Raw genomic sequence first — 9302 nt, 5'->3', positions numbered from 1 at the left:
AAAGTAGTAGTTCGACTAGGTAAGGGGTGTCAAACTCACAGTGTCATGACATCATGTGATGTATTTCGACATTTCCCCCCTTCGCTAAACTGGGGGTGGAGGTGGCCAGCAGGTGATGCATCTGACCCATTGGACATGAATTTGACACCCCTGGACTAGGTCAAAGAACCTGACCTCTGTGCCAGCATAAGCAAAGACTGGAGGCACAGCCTTTAGCCTTTCAAAATTCATCCCCCCTTTGCCTTTACAATGTGCAAACAAAAGGGGAGCACGTTTAAATGCCTCTAGCTGTGTTTTCCCAAGTTCTGTGCAGGCAAAAGGAGAGCAAGGATTGTCAGGTGGCTGAATTCACATTCACCCAGGTAAAAAGAGACTATGGGTTTAACCATTTAAATTTGCTCTCCCTTGATTTCCAAAAGCCCACCAATTGAGCTCCTGCATTATGGATGGGACCTGAAGACATTATTGATGGGACCTGAAGACAAAACATCTACCAATTGCTTATACAAAACTTAAACAATTAAGGATGATAAGCATGCAAAGAATACCAAAGGTGCCCATTGAAGATGTGCGCTAAACATTCCCCCTTTGTTAATTTGAAGGGTTATATCTTCTATTTATATGGCCAGGGATGGCCAGCATGATGCTCATTGAAAATAATATGTCCATCCATACATTCCTTGGTACCTATCAGGCTCCTTGACTCACCCGTCTTTGAAAAATATATCAATAAATAGAAAGCTGTCATGCTACAAAATACAGCACCAGCATTATATTTATTGGCAGCAGTGCATAGTGAAGATAGACAGCATTATAGGAACCTGGTTTATTTTCTGTCAAATGGGTGTTTTGTGATCAATTACGGTTAGCATGGCAACCCTTTTGTGAATAGGGAAGTTTCCTGTGATAACCATTTTCTGATAGCCCTACAACCTCAAAATATCCCCTAGTTCCCAAAATGTTACTTGTTCCTATAAACTACATTCCTTCAAAGAATCTGCCCAAGAAATAGCAGATTGGCCTTAAGCGGTTATTGGAAATATCAGATACCCATTTCCAAATAGGCTTTGTTGGAAAACCTTTCCGCCGTCCCTAACAGAAAGTGAGTGCTACAAAGAGTTGGCTTTTATGTAAAACAACAGAGTGATGAGTTCTATCTTTTATTTTCAATGCAAGAAGCCTAAAATATTATTATGTATCTGTCAAAAAAAATAAGACAAAGTAAACATCTGGACCTGTGGAAAAGAACTTATATATTCCCATTTAAGTAGCCATGGATTACATTTTTTTCAGAAAATGGCTGTTACAGACTTTACACTGACTTCATTGTCAAGATTTAAATAGATGAAACATTCCCATAAAATGAAGATTTAGCTTTGCAAATATTTCAGATTATCTGGGAAGCAAATTTCAATGCCATGAGAGCCACATTCCATTTTAAACTAATACTGAATATCACTTGTTTATTAAACAAACTAAAAGTTGAGGAATTGAAATACAGTAATACCTCATGATACGAACTTAATTGGTGCAAGGAGGAGGTTCGTAAGACGAAAGGTTCGTAAGACGAAACATTGTTTCCCATAGGAAACAATGTAAAGTCAATTAATCCGTGCAACAACAACAAAAAAACCGCAAAAAAAACGCTGCCGCCCGGATGTCACCTTTTAAAACAGCGGGGGGGGGGGGCTTCCCAGCTGCCTCCTGAACCCGAACGCCAAACCCGAACTTCCGGGTTCGGCGTTGGGAGGCTGCTGAGAAGCCCCCCGGCTGTTTTAAAAGGAGACAGCCGGGCGGCGGGGCTTCTCAGCGAAAGTTCGGGTTTGGGAGGCTGCTTTGAGGAGGCGGGGAAGCCTCTTGCAGCAGCTGCCACAGCCGCCGGCTTCCCCGCCGCTCGCCCCGCCAAGGATGCTGACCTGCTGCCTCGCGGGGAAGCCGGGCAAGAGCGATCTTCTGCCGGCCATGGGCGAGCGGCGGGGAGTCGCCCATGGCCAGCAGAAGATCGCTCTTGCCCGGCTTCCCCACGAGGCAGCAGGTCAGCATCCTGGGCGGGCGGCGGGCGGGCTGGCAGGGAAGCCAGGACAGGAGCGAAGTGATGTGGAGGAATGGGGAGCTGAAACCGGGCGGTTTCAGCTTTCCATCCCTTCACGTCACTTCGCCGCTAAATCGTGTGGCAGCAAACATGCTTTGGGGTTTTGGCTGAGGGGGAGAAGTAGGACCTTCCTAACTCCCTCCCCCACAGCCAAAACCCCAAAGCATGTTTGCTGCCACACAATTTAGCGGTGAAGTGACGTGAAGGGATGGAAAGCTGAAACCGCCCGGTTTCAGCTCCCCATTCCTCCACGTCACTTCGCTCCTGTCCTGGCTAAATCGTGTGGCAGCAAACAGGCTTTGGGGTTTTGGCTGGGGGGGAGAAGTAGGACTTTCCAGCAGCCTCCGAACGTTTGGCGTTCGGCTTCGGGAGGCTGCTGGAAAGCCGCCTGGCTGTTTTAAAAGGTGACCGCCAGGCTGGGGGGCTTCCCAGCAACCTCCCGAACCCCGAACTTTTGCCGAACTTCCGGGTTCGGGGTTTGGGGGGTTGCTGGGAAGCCCCCCAGCCCGGTAGTCACCTTTTAAAACAGCCGGGGGGCTTCCCAGCAGCCTCCCGAATGCGGAACCCGGAAGTTCGGGTTTGGCGTTCGTAACTCAAAAAAAGTTCGTAAGAAGAGGCAAATTTTTTCTGAACCCCGGGTTCGTATCACGAGTTGTTCGTAAGATGAGGGGTTCGTATCTTGAGGTACCACTGTACTATCATTGGATGAGGCATATAGAAAAGATAAATATCTTCTATATACAGTGGTACCTCTACTTAAGAATGCCTCTACTTAAAAACCTTTCTAGACAAGAACCGGGTGTTCAAGATTTTTTTGCCCCTTCTTAAGAGCCATTTTCTACTTAAGAACCCGAGCCTGGAAAAATTTCCCAGGAAATTTGAGAGTGGCAGCAAGGCCCAGCCAGTTTCCTGCCAATCCCCCTTTAATCCTGGCCATCTCGGGTTTTTCTGGGCTGCCAGAGGAGCCTTTCAGTGGTGCTTAAGGAGGTTTTGGCAATCCAGAGCGAACAAAGTATTTTCCATTCTCTAGTCTGGGCACTTGGAGAGGGAATAAACGTCTTCCAACGCTTAGAGAAAAGAAACGCTCCCTTTGCTCTGGACAACAACTGTCCTCCTCTTCTTCCTCCTCCTCCCACCCAAATTCCAAGCTTTTATTTCTTTCCTAATGTGTTTGCACACATTATTTGCTTTTACATTGATTCCTATGGGAAAAATTGCTTCTACAGTACTTACAAACTTTTCTACTTAAGAACCTGGTCAGGGAACGAATTAAGTTCTTAAATAGAGATACCACTGAACTGTTAAACTTTCATGTCTGAAACCTTTAACTGGATGAAATGCTGCATTGTAAGTAAAATATTCAACTAAAGTACCTCAAATGGGCTAACTTTGAAAATGTGTCCAAAATCCAGAACATGTGACTTCTCTGGTATAAAAATTAGAAAAACTTTATAACACATATTATGATATAAAGTTATCAAAGTATTTTAGGATATAATACAAAATGTCCTAAAATATTTCCTATAGTCAACAACTATACAGTTCACCTTGACTACTTTCAAAGCAGCTACATCTGTTAATATCTTCCTGAATTCTTTTTTTAAAAAAAGACCTTTTCCAGTACATTAGAAGCTCTACCATTGTTGAAAACATTGATGAATCTGGTAAAGATCTATCTCTGAAACAATAGTCACTCATTTGGATATTTCAGAAGAGTTCACTGTTTCCAAGTGATATTCTCAGTTAAATATACTAAGAATATTTCAACAAAATATTATTTTATTGGTAAAATAGAGAGAGATGATTTTAAGTACTAAATAGCAGACCAGGTAGAAAGAAAGAAATGTTAATTACAACATGGTGTAAATATTATAATTATGAATTATACTAGAAATATTAATTCTAACAAACACCCATTACAGTACAATAGATACAACTTTGGGTCTCTAGAGCAGTGTTTTTCAACCAGTGTGCCGCGAGACATGGTCAGGTGTGCCGCGAAGCTCAGAGAGAGAAAGAAAGGAAGAGAGAAAGCAAGAGAAAAAGAAAGAAAGCAAGAGAGAGAAAGAGCAAGCGAGCAAGAGAGAAAGAGAACAAGAGAGAGAGAAAAAAAGCAAGAGAGAGAGAAAAAGAACAAGAAAAAGAAAGCAAGAGAGAAAGAAAGAGAGAGAGTAAGAGAGAGAAAGAAAGCAAGAGAGAGAGAGAAAGAGAGGGAGGGAAGGAGAGAGAGAGAAAGAAAGACATAGAGGGAGGTAGGGAGGGAGAAAGAGAGCAAAAAAGAGAGGAAGGAAGGAAGAGAAAGAAAGAGGAACGGAGAGAGAGAGAAAGAAAGATGAAGGGAGAGAAAGAGGGAGGGAGAGAGAAATAGAGCGAAAGGGAGGAAGACAGAGAGAGAGAATTTTTTTGTCCAAACTTTTTTTACCCTCCCCCCCTCCCCCCGCTCAATGTGCCCCAGGGTTTCATCAATGTAAAAAATGTGCCGCGGCTCAAGAAAGGTTGAAAATCTCTAGAGTACAAATCTTTGCCTGAAACCTCATTGGATGTTTTGGGATAAATCTTTCATCATGCAGAAAATGCAGAGCTATTATAAAAATAAAAATAAATGATTCTATGTATGTTGACTTCAGTGCCTTAATGTAAAGCAGTGTTTTTAAAACTTGACAACTTTAAGAGGTGTGGCCTTCAACTCTCACAATTCATCAACCAGCAGGAAATTCTGTGAGTTGATGTTCACACATCATAAAGTTGCCAAGCTTGCAAAACACTGATGCAAAGGCAGGATACAAATGAAAAATATTTATGTCTATGGAATTGTTACTATTTCTATAAGCAAGAAATAAATTCTCCACAAGTGGTATACAGTGATCCCTCGATTTTCGCGATCTCGATCTTCGCGAAACGCTATATCGCAATTTTTCCCACCCGATGACGTCACTCTCTTCCTTCCTTTCTCATCTTTCTTTCTCTCTCTCTTTCTCTATCTTGCTTCTTCCTCTCTCACACTCTCTTCCTCCCTCTCTCATCTCTTTCTTTCCTTCTCTCTCTTTCTCTATCTCTCCCCCTCTTGCTGGCGGGCGGCGGGCGGGCGAGCGGGGGCATCAGCGAGGAGCCGGGGTTTCCCCTTTGCGTGGGCGGCTGGGAAACCCCGATCTTCGTCTGCTCGCTGCTGCTGCGCCGAGCAGATCAGCTGCTGGGCGGCCGAAGGAACCTTCCCTGGGTCTTCCCCCTCTTGCTGGCGGGCGGGCGAGCGGCGGGCATCAGCGAGGAGCCGGGGTTTCCCCTTTGCGTGGGCGGCCGGGAAGACCCAGGGAAGGTTCCTTCGGCCGCCCAGCAGCTGATCTGCTCGGTATCACAGCAGCAGCGAGGAGCCAAATCGGGGTTTCCCCACACGCAAAAGGGGAAACCCCGATTCAGCTCCTCGCTGCTGCTGCGCTACCGAGCAGATCAGCTGCTGGGCGGCCGAAGGAACTTTCCCTGGGTCTTCCCAGATGCCCACGCAAAGGGGAAACCCCGGCTCCTCGCTGATGCCCGCCGCTCGCCCGCCCGCCAGCAAGAGGGGGAAGACCCAGGGAAGGTTCCTTCGGCTGCCCAGCAGCTGATCTGCTCGGTAGCGCAGCAGCAGCGAGGAGCCGAATCAGGGTTTCCCCTTTGCGTGGGCGGCGGGGAACGCAAACTCCACCATCTACGCATGCGCGGCCATAGAAAAAAGGGCGCGCATGCGCAGATGGTGTTTTTACTTCCGCAACCCTACATCGCGAAAAATCGATTATCGCGAGGGGTCTTGGAACGGAACCCTCGCGATAATACAGGGATCACTGTACCTAACAATAAAAATAAAAATACTAGTGATAAAACCTCTCCTGCAACGATATGGCATTTTGCTCTACAGTATAGTTTCCTGGATGTGTTTTATGATGGGGAAATTCAAATAATTTATCATTCTGGGATTGTCTGAACGAGATTTATTTTTGCACATTGCCTGCTGCTGCTTTTGAAAGGAGAAATATCTGCTATTTGCATCTCTGCATTTTCATTTGCACACATTCAGCTTTAAAATAACATCTGGCACGATCTACAGATACTCAGGAGAATTCAGGCTACAGTATTCCATATTTGAAACTTTTCAGTTGTTTAACAGCATGGATCCATGCTGTTATGCATATTATCTGTCATCTAATTTCTTGACAAAACTAAACTTTATTTTGAAAGTTTGAACAAAAAAGCAAATTAATACTTATTAAGTTAGCACTAAGGCTACATTCACCATAAATATTAATTACAGCAGCTTTTTAAAAATATCCTAAGAATAATGGCTAACAGTCCTAGATCCAGGCCAGTCTACTAACTAAAAATCAGGAATTTGTACACATCTATCACATTTCAAACCTCCCAATATTTAAGCTGCATCCAACTAAGTGTTCCAGCAAAAAGCACTTTGAAGTAATAAATAGCACCACTTTTGTTTATGCTGTTTATAATCTGATCGATGATAAAAGAAAAATGAGACAAACAACTCTCTCTCTAAATTTAGAAGCAATTTACCTTTTAGATGCTTTAGCAATAAACATGTGGATGGATATTATTGAATTATTCTTGCATATGAAATATAATTGTTCTCTTATAGTAAATCTTCAACATTGTTTTGCTTTAATGCTACCTTATGTAACGGAGAGGGGTGGCATACAAATTTAATTAATAATAATAATAATAATTGTGTTAAATGTTATAAGAAAACCTTTTAGAATTTTTCCTATACACATGATGAAATATGAATGAAATCCCTATTTGAATTAGGTGTTAAAATAATTTGTGGCAGCATAATTTTAGGATTGCAAAATGGGTCATACTCATTTGACTGAAAATGTGACTATTTTTTTTTAAATAAAATTTTATTAATTTTATAAAATAGTTACATAAAACAAACATATAACAGTGCACAGTGCATGTGCCCATCACCTAACAACAAGACACCCCCCATCACCCCCACCACCCATACAAGAGGATTCAAAGGATTTAATTTGTTTATCTATAATTCCTTGGCTCTATCTTGCATCGAATATTACTAAAAGAGTGATTGCAGTTTATTTTTCACATTTACATCACAGATTCTACTCAACATATAATCTTTTACCTTGTTCCATCGTACCATCAGCTTCTCCAATTTGTTCTCGTCAAAATTATTTAATCTTATTTCCATAATTTCAAAGTGTATGTGGTCCACCATGTACCAGTACCAATTTTTTAATGTCCATTTTGTGGAATCTTTCCAACCTAATACCACCACCGCTTGAGCACTTTCCAATGCTGCAGATTTAATTTCCTTGAATTCTCCTAGTTTCCTGTGTTTAATTAAAATTGCTATTTCTTTTGTAATTGTCCAGTTAATGTTTAACATTTTATTAATTTCATTCTGTACTTCATTCCAGAATTTCTGAATTTCTGCACACTCCCAGAACATATGCATAAAGATTCCCTTTTCTTGGCATCCATGCCAACAATTACCCTTCTCTTTCCCCTGGAAATGTGCAATTTGTACTGGTGTATAGTACCATTTATGTAAAATTTTCCTTCTCATCTCTCTAACTCTCGTATTTTTAATCTTATATATATTTTCTATTATTTCTTTCATTTCACTTTCATCTATTTGTAAGTCATTTTGCCAGCATCTTGTCAAACTTTTTATTACTTCCTCTTCCATCTGCAATAGCATTCTATATATATTACCGGCTTGTGCTTTACTCTCATTTATCTTTTCTCTTATTATTTTTTCTAAACAATTTTCTTCTCGTAAAAGAGCTTCTTTATTCTCACTTTTATTTAAATATGTGCTTAATGCATTAACCTGCAGCCATTTCTGTTTACCAATCCACCATTCCAATCGAGTTCTGCTAACTCTTCCATCTTTCTCATATAATTGTTCAATTCTCGTTATCCCTTTGCAATTTAATACTTTAATAATTCTGCTTAAGTCAGCATCATCCCCTATATTCAATACATGTAATGTTGATAACTTGGAAATTCTAGTTCCACATTTCCTCTGCCATTTAGACCATATTTCTAAACATGCTTTGAGAGGGTCAATTAAATTGCTAATTTCTGTTCTACCCCAATTTTTAAATAATAACTCTTTATTGTTTAAATTATTAATTTCCTTTTCTAAATTTACCCATTTCTTTTCCCCCCATAACTGTAATTCCATTAATCTTTCTGTTTGAAATGCTTCTCTATATAGTACTAAGCACGGGCTGCCCCACCCCCCTCTTTCTCGTGTGCAAACTGCCAATGTTTTCTTATTCTAGGCTTTTTGTTTCCTTCAATCCAAAAATTTAATTTACTATCCCATTCTCTTAGTTTTGCCCCAGGGAAGATACCCGGTAGAACCTGAAATAAATACATCATTTTTGGTATTATCATCATTTTAAGGGCCCTAATCTTGGCCATTCTTCCCAGCTTTTTTCCCTTCCAGTTTTTTATCTGCTTCTGAATTTTTTTCCATATTAAATTATAGTTGATCGTTACTATTTTTATTGGATTCTTAAACAACCAAATTCCTAGGTATTTCATTTTTTTACAACCTAATTTCAATCCTGATATTTTTTGTATCTCAATTTGCTCTTTAGGGCCAGTATTTAAACATATTATCTCAGATTTCTCTATATTAACCATAAGTCCCGATTGATCTTTAAATTCCTGGAGCAATATCATTATTCTTTTCATCATTTCTATTGGGGTTTCAGAGATCACTATAGCATCATCTGCAAACAAATTTAATTTCAATTCGAATTTTCCTATTTGGTAACCTCTCCATTCCTTATCATTTCTAATTTTATTTGCTAAAGTCTCAATTGCCAATACAAATAACATTGGGGATAGTGGGCAACCCTGCTTAGTTCCGTTCTGAATTTTAATCATTTCTGTTCTGTTACCATTTACTCTGATTTGAGCTATATTATCCTTATAAATTGTTTCTATAATTCTGCAGAATGAATCTCCCATATTTAAATCTTTACATAGTTGAAATAGGTAATCATGATTAACTTTATCAAAGGCTTTGTACACATCTAACTTTAGAATACTTAGTTTTCTTTTGGTATTGGTAGCATGGTGTATAACATTGACCACATTTCTAATTGGTTCATAAATCTTTCTTCCTTTAACAAATCCATATTGGTCTTCTCCAATTACTTTTGGTAAAATATTCTCCACCCTG

Source organism: Erythrolamprus reginae, chromosome 3 (genome assembly GCF_031021105.1).
Source record: "Erythrolamprus reginae isolate rEryReg1 chromosome 3, rEryReg1.hap1, whole genome shotgun sequence".
NCBI lineage: Eukaryota > Metazoa > Chordata > Lepidosauria > Squamata > Dipsadidae > Erythrolamprus > Erythrolamprus reginae.
Note: the sequence above shows the minus strand (reverse complement) of the source record.